This window comes from Bombina bombina, chromosome 1 (assembly GCF_027579735.1).
Source record: "Bombina bombina isolate aBomBom1 chromosome 1, aBomBom1.pri, whole genome shotgun sequence".
Lineage (NCBI taxonomy): Eukaryota > Metazoa > Chordata > Amphibia > Anura > Bombinatoridae > Bombina > Bombina bombina.
In genome coordinates, this window is record NC_069499.1 from 282,621,362 (window position 1) to 282,634,770 (window position 13,409).

The 13,409-nt window shown below is 41.2% G+C and overlaps 1 protein-coding gene across 2 annotated transcripts in view; it reads right to left on the reverse strand.

Annotated features, from left to right (window-relative positions):
• CCDC93 (coiled-coil domain containing 93) overlaps positions 1–13,409 on the reverse strand; it is a 141,638-nt gene that overhangs the window by 111,508 nt on the left and 16,721 nt on the right. The window lies entirely within an intron of this gene.

Genomic DNA, 13,409 nt, shown 5'->3' on the forward strand with positions numbered 1-13,409 from the left:
GCATATTACAAGTTGAAAGTTAACTGTTGTGCTCAAGTGCACACAACATTTGCACTTGCCAGATTAAGGGCTAAAAAAAAAGATGCCCCAAACATAACATAAATACATTTAAATAAAGCATTACACTCATATATACATTGTCTGATAAGAATATTTCATATAAATATTAATACAAATATATAAGAATGTTTAAACTACTGTTAGTTTGTTTTTAAAAGCATGATCCATTTAAAACTATGGGAGAAGAAGTTAACACTGTCGTGATATTTCAAGTCCTGAATTTTTCATTTTCATCTTGTAATCGCGAAAAAAATCTGTTGGCGCACCATTTATAATCTGGCCCATTGTAGTCTCTAGCAGGCAAAATGTTTGACTGTGAGTGTATGGATTGATGCTCCAAATATCTGACGTGCAGGAAAAAAATAATTGAAAATTGAAAAACATAATTTATGCTTACCAGATAAATTCCTTTACTTCCTGGCAGGGAGAGCCCACAACTTCATTCCTTACTGTTGGGAAATACAACACCTGACCACCAGGAGGAGGCAAAGACACCCCAGCCAAAGGCTTAAATATCCCTCCCACTTCCCCTTTTTCCCAGTCATTCTGCCGAGGGAACAAGGAAAAGTAGGAAAAACATCAGGGTATAAAGGTGCCATAAGAAATAATATAACAAGGGAGCCGCCCATCAAAAAATAAATTACGGGCGAGGAAGGAAAGGAATTTATCTGGTAAGCATTAATTATTTTTTCCTTCCATAAGGCAGGGAGAGTCCACAACTTTATTCCTTAATGTTGAGAAAACTATACCCAAGCTCCAGAGGACACTGAATGAATAACGGGAGGGAACAAAAAAAGAGGCAGACCCTATTCTGAGGGCACCACAGCCTGCAAAACTATTCTCCCAAAAGCTGCTTCAGCAAAAGCAAACAGATCAAACTTGTAAAATTTAGAAAAAGTGTGTAAGGAGGACCAGGTAGCCGCCTTACAAATCCATAGAGGTTTTTCTTAAAAGCCCAGGATGAAGCGACTGCTCTAGTGGAATGAGCCGTTATCCTCTCAGGAGGCTGTCGCCCCGCTGTCTCATAAGCTAAGCGGATGACACTCCTCAACCAGAAAGATAGGGAAGTCGTAGTAGCCTTCTGCCCATTATGCTTCCCTGTATAGATGACAAAGAGGAAGATTGTCTGAATTCCTTAGTAGCCCAAAGATAGAACTTCAAGGCACGAACCATGAAGCAAGCGTTCCTTCGCTGAAGAAGGATTAGAACACAAGGAAGGAACAACAATTTCTTGATTAATGTTACAATCCGACACCACCTTAGGGAGGAACCATAATTTAGTATGTAAAACCACCTTATCAGCATGGAAAACAAGATAAGGGGAGACACAATGTAAAGCAGAAATCTCAGAAACTCTGCGCGCAGAGGCAATAGCCAGCAAAAAAAGAACCTTCCAAGATAAGAATTTAATGTCAACAGTATGCATAGGCTCAAACGAAGCATGCTGCAAAACACTAAGAACAAGATTGAGGTTCCAAGGCGGAGCCCCAGATCTAAACAAAGGACTGCACATCTAGAAGCTCAGCCAATCTCTTGTGCAGTAACACCAACAGGGCCGATATATGTTTCTTCAGGGAACTAGCAGATAGACAGACCCTTCTCCAGTCCATCCTGGAGAAAAGATAAAATTCTGGCAACCTTAACCTTATGCCAGGAAAAACCACGCTCTTTACACCAGTACAAGTAAGTCCTCCACAACTTATGGTAGATACGAAGAGTAACTGGCTTACAAGCTTGAACCAGTGTCGATAACACTCTCAGAGAACCCTCTCTTGGCTAAGATTAAGCGTTCAATTTCCACGCAGTCAGCCTCAGAGAATCTAGATTTTGATGAACGAAGGGACCCTGTATCAGCAGATCTCTACGACAAGGTAACCTCCACTGAGGACATCCCTACCAGATCTGCAAACCACGTCCTTTGCGGCCATGATGGAGCAATCAGAATCACTGATGCTCACTCCTGCTTGATGCGAGCCACCACACGAGGGAGAAGCGGTAATGGAGGAAAAAGATATATGAGTCTGAACCTCCATGGTACTGATAGGGTATCTATAAATTCCACCTGAGGATCCCTCGACCTGTACCTGGGTAGCTTGGTATTGAGGCGGGATGCCATGAGATCTATCTCCAGCGTCCCCAACTCACTGCATATCTCTGCAAACACCTCGGGGTTGAGAGACCATTCCCCTGGGTGAAAGGATTGCCTGCTGAGGAAGTTCGCTTCCCAGTTGTCCACACCCGGAATGTGGATTGCTGACAGCGTACATCTGTGAGTCTCCGCCCACTCTAGTATCGGAGATACTTCTCTTATCGCCAAGGAACTTCTCGTTCCCCCCTGATGGTTGATGTAGGCAACCGAGGTTATATTGTCTGATTGGAATCTGATAAACTGGGACGAACCCAGAAAGGGCCAAGCCTTCAAGGCATTGAAGATTGCCTGGAGTTCCAATATATTGATCCGAAGGGAGGACTCCTCCTGAGTCCACAGTCTTTGAGCTTTCTTGGCACCACAAATGGCTCCCCAGCTGGAAAGGCTTGCGTCCGTAGTCACAATCTCCCAGGACGGTCTCAAGAAGCATGTGCCTTAGGACAGATAATCTGGATAGAGCCACCAAGAGAACGAAAGAGAGAACAGCACAATCTGTTGAGACAGATCTGAATGGTCGCTGTTCCATTATCTCAGCATGCACAGTTGTAAGGGTCTGAAATGAAATCTGGCAAAAGGAATGATGTCCATACAGGACACCATGAGTCCGATCACCTCCATACACTGAGCCACTGAGGGTCTCAAGGAGACCTGGAGGACAAGACATGCAGTAGTTAGCTTGCAACGTTTCTGATCTGTGAGGAATATTCTCATGGATATGGAGTCTATTATTATCCCCAGGAAATTTACCCTTGTACTTGGAGTAAGAGAACTCTTTTCCAAGTTCATCTTCCATCCATGTAATCAAAGAAGATTGAGAAGGGACTCTGAATGTTCTTCCGCTAGACGAAAAGATGGTGCCTGCACCAAGATATCGTCCAGGTAAGGTGCTACTGCAATACCTCGTGTTCTGGCAACAGCTAGAAGAGCTCCCAGATCCTTTGTAAATTTCCTTGGAGCAGTAGCTAGGCTGAACGGAAGAGCTATTGATTGGAAGTGCTGGTCCTGAAAGTCAAACCTCGGGAACTGAAAATGTTCCCTGTGTATCGGAACGTGAAGCATCCTTCAGGCCAATGGGGGTCATAAACTGTCTTTACTGAACCAGAGGAAGGATTGACATTATTGTCTCCATCTTGAAAGAGGGAACACTCAGAAACTTGTTTAGGCACTTTAGATCCAGAATTGGACAAAAGTTCCCTTCTGCTTTGAAACCACAAAAGGTTTGAATAAAACTCCAAACCTCTTTCTGCTGTAGGTACCGGGATAATTACTCCTAGAGAGGAGAGATCCCGTACGCAACATAAATAGGCAGCCCTCTTTTCTGGTCTTGTAGACCGATTGGGGAGTATGAATCTGCCCCTGGGCAGATGAGACTTGAATCCTATTCTGTATCCTTGAGATACAACCTCCAGGACCCAAGGATCCTGTACATCCTGGAACCAAGCGTCTGAAAAAAAGAGACAGTCTGCCCCCTACTCGATCTGATCCCGGATCGGGGGCCGCCCCTTCATGCCGATTTGTTCTCAGTGGGCTTCTTAGTCTGTTTGGACTTATCCCAGGACTGAGCCAGCTTCCAAGTACTCTTGAGCTGCTCGGACTTGGATGAGGATTGCTGTTGTTGTGATTTGTCAGAATAAAAGGAACGAAAATTAGACAATTGCCATCCCTTAGGCCTATTTTTCTTATCCTGCGGTAGGAAGGCACCTTTCCCTCTGGTAACCATAGAAATAATGGAGTCCAGCCCTGGACCAAATAAAATCTTCCCCTTGAAAGGAAAAGAAAGGAGTTTGGATTTAGAAGTCATATCTGCAGACCAAGACTTCAACCAGAGCCTTTGCATTTAGGCGAATGATCTGCATATTCGCATCACAGATGAAGAAGTTAGCAATTCTCAGAGCCTTAATTCTCTCCCGAATATCCTTGAGGGGAGTCTCCACCTCAATGAGCTCCAAAAGAGTGTAGCATCAGTAGGTAGCTGCTCCAGTAACCGCGGCTACAGCTGCCGCCAGTTGAAATAAAAACCCTGTATGTTGAAACATCTTCCTCAGAAAAGTTTCCATTTTCTTATCCATAGGCTCTCTAAAAGAAGAACTATCCTCCAGAGGGATAGTAGTACGCTTAGCCAGCGTAGAAATAGCGCTATCCACCTTAGGGATGGAGCCCCACAAATCTAATTAAGATTAAGGGGCCGGGAATAATTTTTTAAAAGTAGACGATGGGGGAAAAGAAGCTCCTATTCTTTCCCATTCGTTACTAATAATGTTTGCCATCTTAAAGGGACAGTCTAGGCCAAAATAAACTTTCATGATTCAGATAGAGCATGTAATTTTAAACTATTTTTTAATTCACTTTTATCACCAATTTTGCTTTGTTCTCTTAGTAGAGAGGTCCCTATGTTAATTTCTAAGACCTTGAAGGCCACCTTTTTTCAGAATGCATTTTAACAGTTTTTCACCACTAGAGGGTGTTAGTTCATGTATTTCATATAGATAACACTGTGCTCGTGAAGTTATCTGGGAGCAGGCACTGATTGGCTAAACTGCAAGTCTGTCAAAAGAACTGAAATAAAGGGGCAGTTTGCAGAGGCTTAGATACAAGATAATCACAGAGGTTAAAAGTATATTAATATAACTGTGTTGGTTATGCAAAACTGGGGAATGGGTAATAAAGGGATTATATATCTTTTAAAACAATAAAAATTCTGGTGTAGACTGTCCCTTTAACTGGCACAGGAAAAGTCAGAGGGACCTTCCTGTCTTCATAAACCCTGTCTAATTTAGGGATCTTAGGTTCCTCAGGGAGTGTAGCCTCTGGAATCTCTAGTGTAGACAGAACCTTCTTTAGTAAAAAACGCAGATGCTCCATTTTAAATCTAAAGGAGGGTTCCTCGGCTGAAGGAGGTTTAGAAACTGAAGTCTCCGACTCAGAAAGTTCATCCTCTGAAGCTACATAGGTTAACTCATCCTTGGATAGCTGGGACATAGTAGCTAAATTCGACAAATATATAGATGACTCTAGGTCAGGAGAACTATGTTTAACCTTTCTCTAATGTTTGCTAGAGCAAGGTAAGGCACTAATGGCCGCAGACACAGCTGATTGTAACTGCGAGTAAAGTCTGTCAGAAAAAATGCCCCATCCAGATGGAGGATTAGTTGAGCCGCGGGAAACTGCATGTGGAGCGGCTAGAGTAGAAAGGGTAGTAATCTCTTGGGACCCAGATTCCTGAGAGGTAGATGGCACAGAGGGGCTAATAGCACTATGAGTATTAACAGGCTTGTCTCCCTTCTAAGATTTTAGAACAGTGCTTAGGCAAATGGAACAAAATTGAGCAGGCGAGTAAACCACTGCCTCCACACAATATAAACAGGAATTATTAATCATTACAGAAGGAGCGGAACCTTCTAATGTAGTATCAGAGTCCTCCATAGCTAATATATATTAACAGAAGGACAGACAAAAAGTAAATGCTTATATTCAAAAAACGGCACCTTTATAATCCCAATGGATGGGGCACTCACCACCTCCTAGTTCCAGACAGCTAACAATGAAAACGCTCTCCTAAAGAATGATGTCTGCAGGAAATGAAAAGATCGCACCCCGTCACGTGGAGCGTAGGACAGGACTTTCCCTGCTATGAAAAAAGGCACTAAGCTATTATGAGCTGCACAACACTCAAAAACAAAAGTGAAACCTGTTTGTTCCAAGTCAAAAGCACACAGTCTATGAGCCCCCAAAAACTCCACATTAAAGCAGTTATAAATAACCCCTAGCTGTTCAAATAATCTCCCTGAAGGAGATATTAACCCTTGATCCTATCGAGGTATAAAGGAGCCACATTGTGACCCTGTATAGATAAAGTGTATATATATATATATATATATATATAAAAACTGTCTTACCCTCCAGGATCCATGCTGTGGAACAGGCACAGCCTCTCAAGTTGGACAGTCTTTGTCAGGGTGCCAGGAATCAGACTGAGACAAGAAGTGCAAAAATAATCACACCTTTATTAATAGCAAAAAATAATAAAAAGCCCACAAGTCAAATAACAAGCCAGGAATCAAAACCAGAGCTGGTAGTCAGACAAGCCGAGTCAGGAGCCAAAGCAAGTATTCAGACTAGTGATGCACCGAAATGAAAATTCTGGACCGAAACCGAATCCGAAAATCCGGGATGCACTTGGCCGAAAACCGAAACTGATACCGAAAATTTATTTTTTCAAATTAATCTTTTTTATTTTATTTTTTTGCATAATTAGAGCCAATAAAAAAAGCCCACCCTTTTATTGAAAGTAACACACTAAAATTGGACAAAAATATCTTAAAACAATAATATGCTACACAATAATTTTACCAAGAAAAAAAAAAAACAGGCAAAAAATAATGCCATTTTTGGCCAAAATGTTTCTGCGACCAAAATTTTGGTGCATCCCTACTTAAAACAATTATAAATATCAATATACTGTATTATTTTTCATTTAGTTCTATGTAACAGAATCATATTTAACAGGTTTTTTTTTACCATTATCCAAATAAAGTATAGTCCTAGAAAACTCATTATATGCAGAACAGTAAGTCAAGTAATAAACTTAAACAGCAGCTCTAGGCTAGCATCAAATTTGAAACATGCTATACAATAATTTTACCGAAAATAACAGGCAAAAAACCCGAAAACCGAAATAGCCAAAAATGCCATTTTCGGCCGAAACTTTCTGCGGCCGAAATTTCGGTGCATCCCTAATTCAGACGAGCCGGAATCAGGCACAAGGAGAACAGCAGAGTCAGGAACAAGCCAGGTAATACACAGAAGCTCTCACAAACAGGTCTGAGACAACGCAAGGACACAGCATACTGAACAGAGGCCCTTTAAATAATAAGTGATGACATCACAATTCTGAGACTGCATCCTGTCTCACACGGATGATGTACACCAGTCTGGCCATAAAAGGAAGTGCAGGAAATGAGCAGCATCACACAGTATGCACCAGAGTCAGGAAGAGAGGTGAGTAAAATGGCTGCCAGCAGCACATGGCAAACAGATCAGGGAAAAAACCCTGACAGTCTTGCAGCGAAGCTTCTGACATGACTTGAGTGTGTAACAGCAAGCAGTGAAACTCGTCAACACTGGTTGCTCAGGAGCTGTCTGGGTGGGTTTGCAGAAAAACTTTCTTTGTATTTCCAGACTAACTTTCATCAATACTTCACTGAGAGGTTGACATGATTACTTAAAAGTTCAGTCCTTTCTTGAAAGGAACATACCCATTACAGGACTATCCAAATCTTCTGACACTTGTCTGCCACCTCCTATAGTGACGAAAGGCAAAGAATGGCTGGGGGATAGGGGAAGTAGGAGGGATATTTAAGCCTTTGGCTGGGGTGTATTTGCCTCCTCCTGGTGGCCAGGTGCTATATTTCCCAACAGTAAGGAATGAAGTAGTGGGCTCTCTCTGCATTATGGAAGGAAAACTGATCACTTTTTACGGAAACATTTTTGCTTATACAACTGAATTTAAATTTTGACAATTATGAAAACTTGCAGAACACAAGTGGCATCACACAAAGCCCTGAGCACACTCACATCACACCAAGTCCAAAACACACACACACAGGGCATCTCACAAAATCACATATCAGACATGCATCTGAGACCGTATGTTACAAACAGCTAGAAGCACACAGGAAATCAGACATAGCCTCCAACACATATTGTGTACCAGGCACAGTTTGCAGCACATGCAGAGTACCAAACATAGTTCAGGGCAGGGTTCTTCAAAGTTTTGTTTCCCACAACTAAATACAATAATATCACAATCCTATTCATTAGTCTGAAAAGGTCTGGAATTAATAATGATAATAATGCAATATAGAACAGGTGAGCTAATTATCAGCTTTTCACATATTAGTCAAGATGCCCTGCAATAAGCTAAGGAGAAAACTTTGATCAAATATACATCAGAAACATGTTTCCAGCAACCACATTATGATACTATATTTCCAAAACATGAAAACTTCCAAGAGATGCAAGTCCCTAGCAACCCTTTTTAAGAAGCACTCAAAACATCATGGTTCTCATCGAAAGCATGTTACAGCAACACTTCTCAAAGTTACATTCCAAAGAGACCTCTTATTATGCAAGTCCTCTCTATTTTAATAAGCCATTTGCTCAAAAATGAGACTTTACAATATATGTAACCCTCTAACAACCCTGTTAAATAATTGCATACAAACAAAATGAGAGCTCACATAAGATGCATGTCCTCTGCAACCCCTTTAATAAGCTGCATGACACCCTGCACCAGAAGCATGTTCCTAGCAGCCACATTAAAATTTCAAGTTTTAATGTGTAAGTCATCAGATCAGATGCTTTCCCTCTAATAAAAAGCTCACACAATTCAATAGGTACAGCACAAACAATGTATCGGTGCACGTGAAGACAAAGGGAGGCTAAATAATAAAAGAATAAGAATATATTTTTTGTCAGATATGGTGCCATATGGTGGCGGTACATAGATAACGTTTTTGGCATATGGTAGGGGGACAGTGGATCCCTTCTGGAGTTTGTCTATGAATTAAATACTTCTATGGCAGGGTTGGATTTCACTGTTGATTACAGTGAGGAAACAGTGACATTTCTGGATACTAGAGTGTGTGAAGACGGCAATAAGTTAACTTTTGGTATATATGTAAAAGAGACAGATAAGAACACTCTCCTTCAATATGATAGTTTCGATCCAAGGTCATTGGTTAATTCCCTGCCCAAGAGCCAATTACTTTGAGTAAAAGAATTGTCAGTGAGGAAAAAAACTTAGAGAAAAGATTAGAAGAAATGTCCCAAAAATTTGTGGGGAGAGGGTACCCAGAGACCTTAGTATCCCAAAATAAGGAAGAGATACTAAAAAAAAACATGTACCTAGAGGTAAACCCAAGGGGGAAGAGAGGATGGTCTTTGTGTCCCAATATAATCCAATGAGTAATCAGATCTCAGGAATCATTCACAAACACTGGCACATATTGAGTAAATGTAATGAGGGGATTGAAATATTAAAATCTCCCCCTCTGATGGCTCATAGAAGAGTAAAGAATCTGAGGGACCATTTGGTGAAGACATACATAGGCCCCAGTAAAAATAAGGGGCAAACATATCTCAGTACTAAGAAAACAGGTAGCTATCCCTGCCTTAATTGCACAAGCTGTAATTCCATTATAAAGGGAGAAAATTTCTATCACCCACATGAAGGAAAGAAGTTTAGGATAAATGGTTATTACACATGTGAGACTACATATGCAGTTTATTTAATTAAGTGTCCGTGCTCCCTTGTTTACATAGGGGAGACGACAAGTAAGGTCAGGGATAGAATGAGCCAGCACCGCTCAAACATCAGATGCAACAATCGTGAGGGCCCCCCTTTCCAGTCATTTTTTTGAACAGGGTCACCAAATTAGCCAACTGAGGTGGCAGATAATAGAACATGTGCAGCACCCCAGGAATTGCATGGATAGAGAAAGGGTTAAACAAGGATTAGGATCTTTCAGTATTTATGTAGGCATTATGTGAATGTAGGACCTGTATATGGAACATAGGTGTCATACAGCTCTGTACATTTGATTTTAACTTTTTTTTACAAATTTGGTTTGATACTGTAACAAATATCATATTTACATGTATATTGAATATATGGTAACTTTGTTGGTTGTATTAGCTGCCATGTGTAAAGCATCCACTAGATGGAGCTATTTAATAAGAAATTATCAGAATGGCGCAAATTATGAGAGTTTAAAAGCCAGTTCAGCAGCCTGTTTTAACCTATGCATGATTACGGGGTCTGTCCCCGAAATGTCACTTTTTTCGTTTTTTTTAATGCTTGAATAAAGAGAATTGAAGCGTGGGTGCTGTGGACACTTTCGGCTAGATTTGGAGTTTTGTCGGTAACGACCCGAAAAGCTAACGCCGGCTTTTTTCTGGCCGCACCATAAAAATAACTCTAGTATTGAGAGTCCACATAAAGGCTGCGTTAGGCTCCAAAAAAGGAGCGTAGAGCATATTTAAACGCAGCTTCAACTCTCGATACCAGAGTTGCTTACGCAAGCGGCCAGCCTCAAAAACGTGCTCGTGCACGATTCCCCCATAGGAAACAATGGGGCTGTTTGAGCTGAAAAAAACCTAACACCTGCAAAAAAGCCGCGTTCAGCTCCTAACGCAGCCCCATTGTTTGCTATGCGGAAACACTTCCTACGTCTGCACCTAACACTCTAACATGTACCCCGAGTCTAAACACCCCTAACCTTACACTTATTAACCCCTAATCTGCCGCCCCCGCTATCGATGACCCCTGCATATTATTATTAACCCCTAATCTGCCGCTCCGTAAACCGCCGCTACTTACATTATCCCTGTGTACCCCTAATCTGCTGCCCTAACATCGCCGACCCCTATATTATATTTATTAACCCCTAATCTGCCCCCCACAACGTCGCCTCCACCTGCCTACACTTATTAACCCCTAATCTGCCGAGCGGACCTGAGCGCTACTATAACTTGATTCTGATTGGCTGATTCCATCAGCCAATCAGAATATTCCTACCTTAATTCCGATTGGCTGATAGAATCCTATCAGCCAATCGGAATTCGAGGGATGCCATCTTGGATGACGTCCCTTAAAGGAACCGTCATTCTTCAGTTGGACGTCGCCGGAAGAAGATGGGTCCGCGGTGGAGGTCTTCAGGATGGAGCTGGTCGTCATCGGATGAAGATAGAAGATGCCGGTTGGATCAAGATGGTTGCCGGTCCGGATCGCCTCTTCTTCCCGGATAGGATGAAGACTTTGGAGCCTCTTCTGGACCTCTTCAGCCACCGGATGATGGATCGCCAGCCCCCGCTTGGGTTGGATGAAGATTTTGGAGCCAGGACGGATCGGTGATACCTGGTGAGGTGAAGACAAGGTAGGATGATCTTCAGGGGCTTAGTGTTAGGTTTATTTAAGGGGGGTTTGGGTTAGATTAGGGGTATGTGGGTGGTGGGTTGTAATGTTGGGGGGGGTATTGTATGTTTTTTTTTACAGGCAAAAGAGCTGAACTTCTTGGGGCATGCCCCGCAAAGGGCCCTGTTCAGGGCTGGTAAGGTAAAAGAGCTTTGAACTTTAGTAATTTAGAATAGGGTAGGGCATTTTTTATTTTGGGGGTCTTTGTTATTTTATTTGGGGGCTTAGAGTAGGTGTAATTAGTTTAAAATTGTTGTAATATTTTTCTTATGTTTGTAAATATTTTTTAATTTTTTGTAACTTAGTTCTTTTTTATTTTTTGTACTTTAGTTAGTTTATTTCATTGTAGTTATTTGTAGATATTGTATTTAATTAATGTATTGATAGTGTAGTGTTAGGTTTAATTGTAGGTAATTATAGGTATTTTATTTAATTAATTTAATGATAGTATAGTGTTAGGTTTAATTGTAACTTAGGTTAGGATTTATTTTACAGGTAATTTTGTAATTATTTTAACTAGGTAGCTATTAAATAGTTCTTAACTATTTAATAGCTATTGTACCTGGTTAAAATAATTACAAAGTTGCCTGTAAATAAATATTAATCCTAAAATAGCTACAATGTAATTATAATTTATATTGTAGCTATATTAGGATTTATTTTACAAGTAAGTATTTAGCTTTAAATAGGAATAATTTATTTAATAAGAGTTAATTTATTTCGTTAGATTAAAATTATATTTAACTTAGGGGGGTGTTAGTGTTAGGGTTAGACTTGGCTTTAGGGGTTAATACATTTATTAGAATAGCGGTGAGCTCCGGTCGGCAGATTAGGGGTTAATAATTGAAGTTAGGTGTCGGCGATGTTAGGGAGGGCAGATTAGGGGTTAATACTATTTATTATAGGGTTAGTGAGGCGGATTAGGGGTTAATAACTTTATTATAGTAGCGGTGGGGTCCGCTCGGCAGATTAGGGGTTAATAAGTGTAGGCAGGTGGAGGCGACGTTGAGGGGGGGCAGATTAGGGGTTAATAAATATAATATAGGGGTCGGCGGGGTTAGGGGCAGCAGATTAGGGGTACATAGCTATAATGTAGGTGGCGGCGCTTTGCGGTCAGCAGATTAGGGGTTAATTATTGTAGGTAGCTGACGGCGACGTTGTGGGGGGCAGATTAGGGGTTAATAAATATAATACAGGGGTCGGCGGTGTTAGGGGCAGCAGATTAGGGGTACATAAGTATAACGTAGGTGGCGGTCGGCAGATTAGGGGTTAATAAATATAATACAGGGGTCGGCGGTGTTAGGGGCAGCAGATTAGGGGTACATAAGTATAACGTAGGTGGCGGTCGGCAGATTAGGGGTTAAAAAAATGTAATCGAGTGGCGGCGATGTGAGGGGGCCTCGGTTTAGGGGTACATAGGTAGTTTATGGGTGTTAGTGTACTTTAGAGTACAGTAGTTAAGAGCTTTATGAACCGGCGTTAGCCCAAAAAGCTCTTAACTACTGACTTTTTTCTGCGGCTGGAGTTTTGTCGTTAGATTTCTAACGCTCACTTCAGACACGACTCTAAATACCGGAGTTAGAAAGATCCCATTGAAAAGATAGGATACGCAATTGACGTAAGGGGATCTGCGGTATGGAAAAGTCGCGGCTGAAAAGTGAGCGTTAGACCCTTTTTTGAGTGACTCCAAATACCGGAGTTATCCTAAAACCAGTGTTAGGAGCCTCTAACGCTGGTTTTCACGGCTAACGCCAAACTCCAAATCTAGCCGTTAGTTAATAAAAAAGCTCACATCAAAAGAATGCCCCCAGTAAGTCACTTGTCCAAGGCAGGCTTAAGGTAAAGTCCCTGCAACCCCTTTAATAAAATAAATGTCCCTAAAATATTTTAGGCCCAATACAAGTGTCAAGAATATAGGCAAGTATCCTTTAAAAAGAGTGTATGCATCAATAGCATAACCTAAAAAAAGCCAGTAAACATTAGAAATGCACAATTTTCATCCAAATTAGAACCCTCTTGACTTCAACATATGGACATTGTTCCTTATAATAGACCCTGGAGGGTGGTGACATGTAAATCATGTTCAGTCCGTACTCTGAAGAACCCCAAGATACATAGAGCAAATTACACACAGCCAAACAACATAAAGAGGGCACTGGCAAGGTTAGTATCTATCCAACAGATTATTATAGTGTTTAATTAAATTCCAATACATTCCTGTTTTAT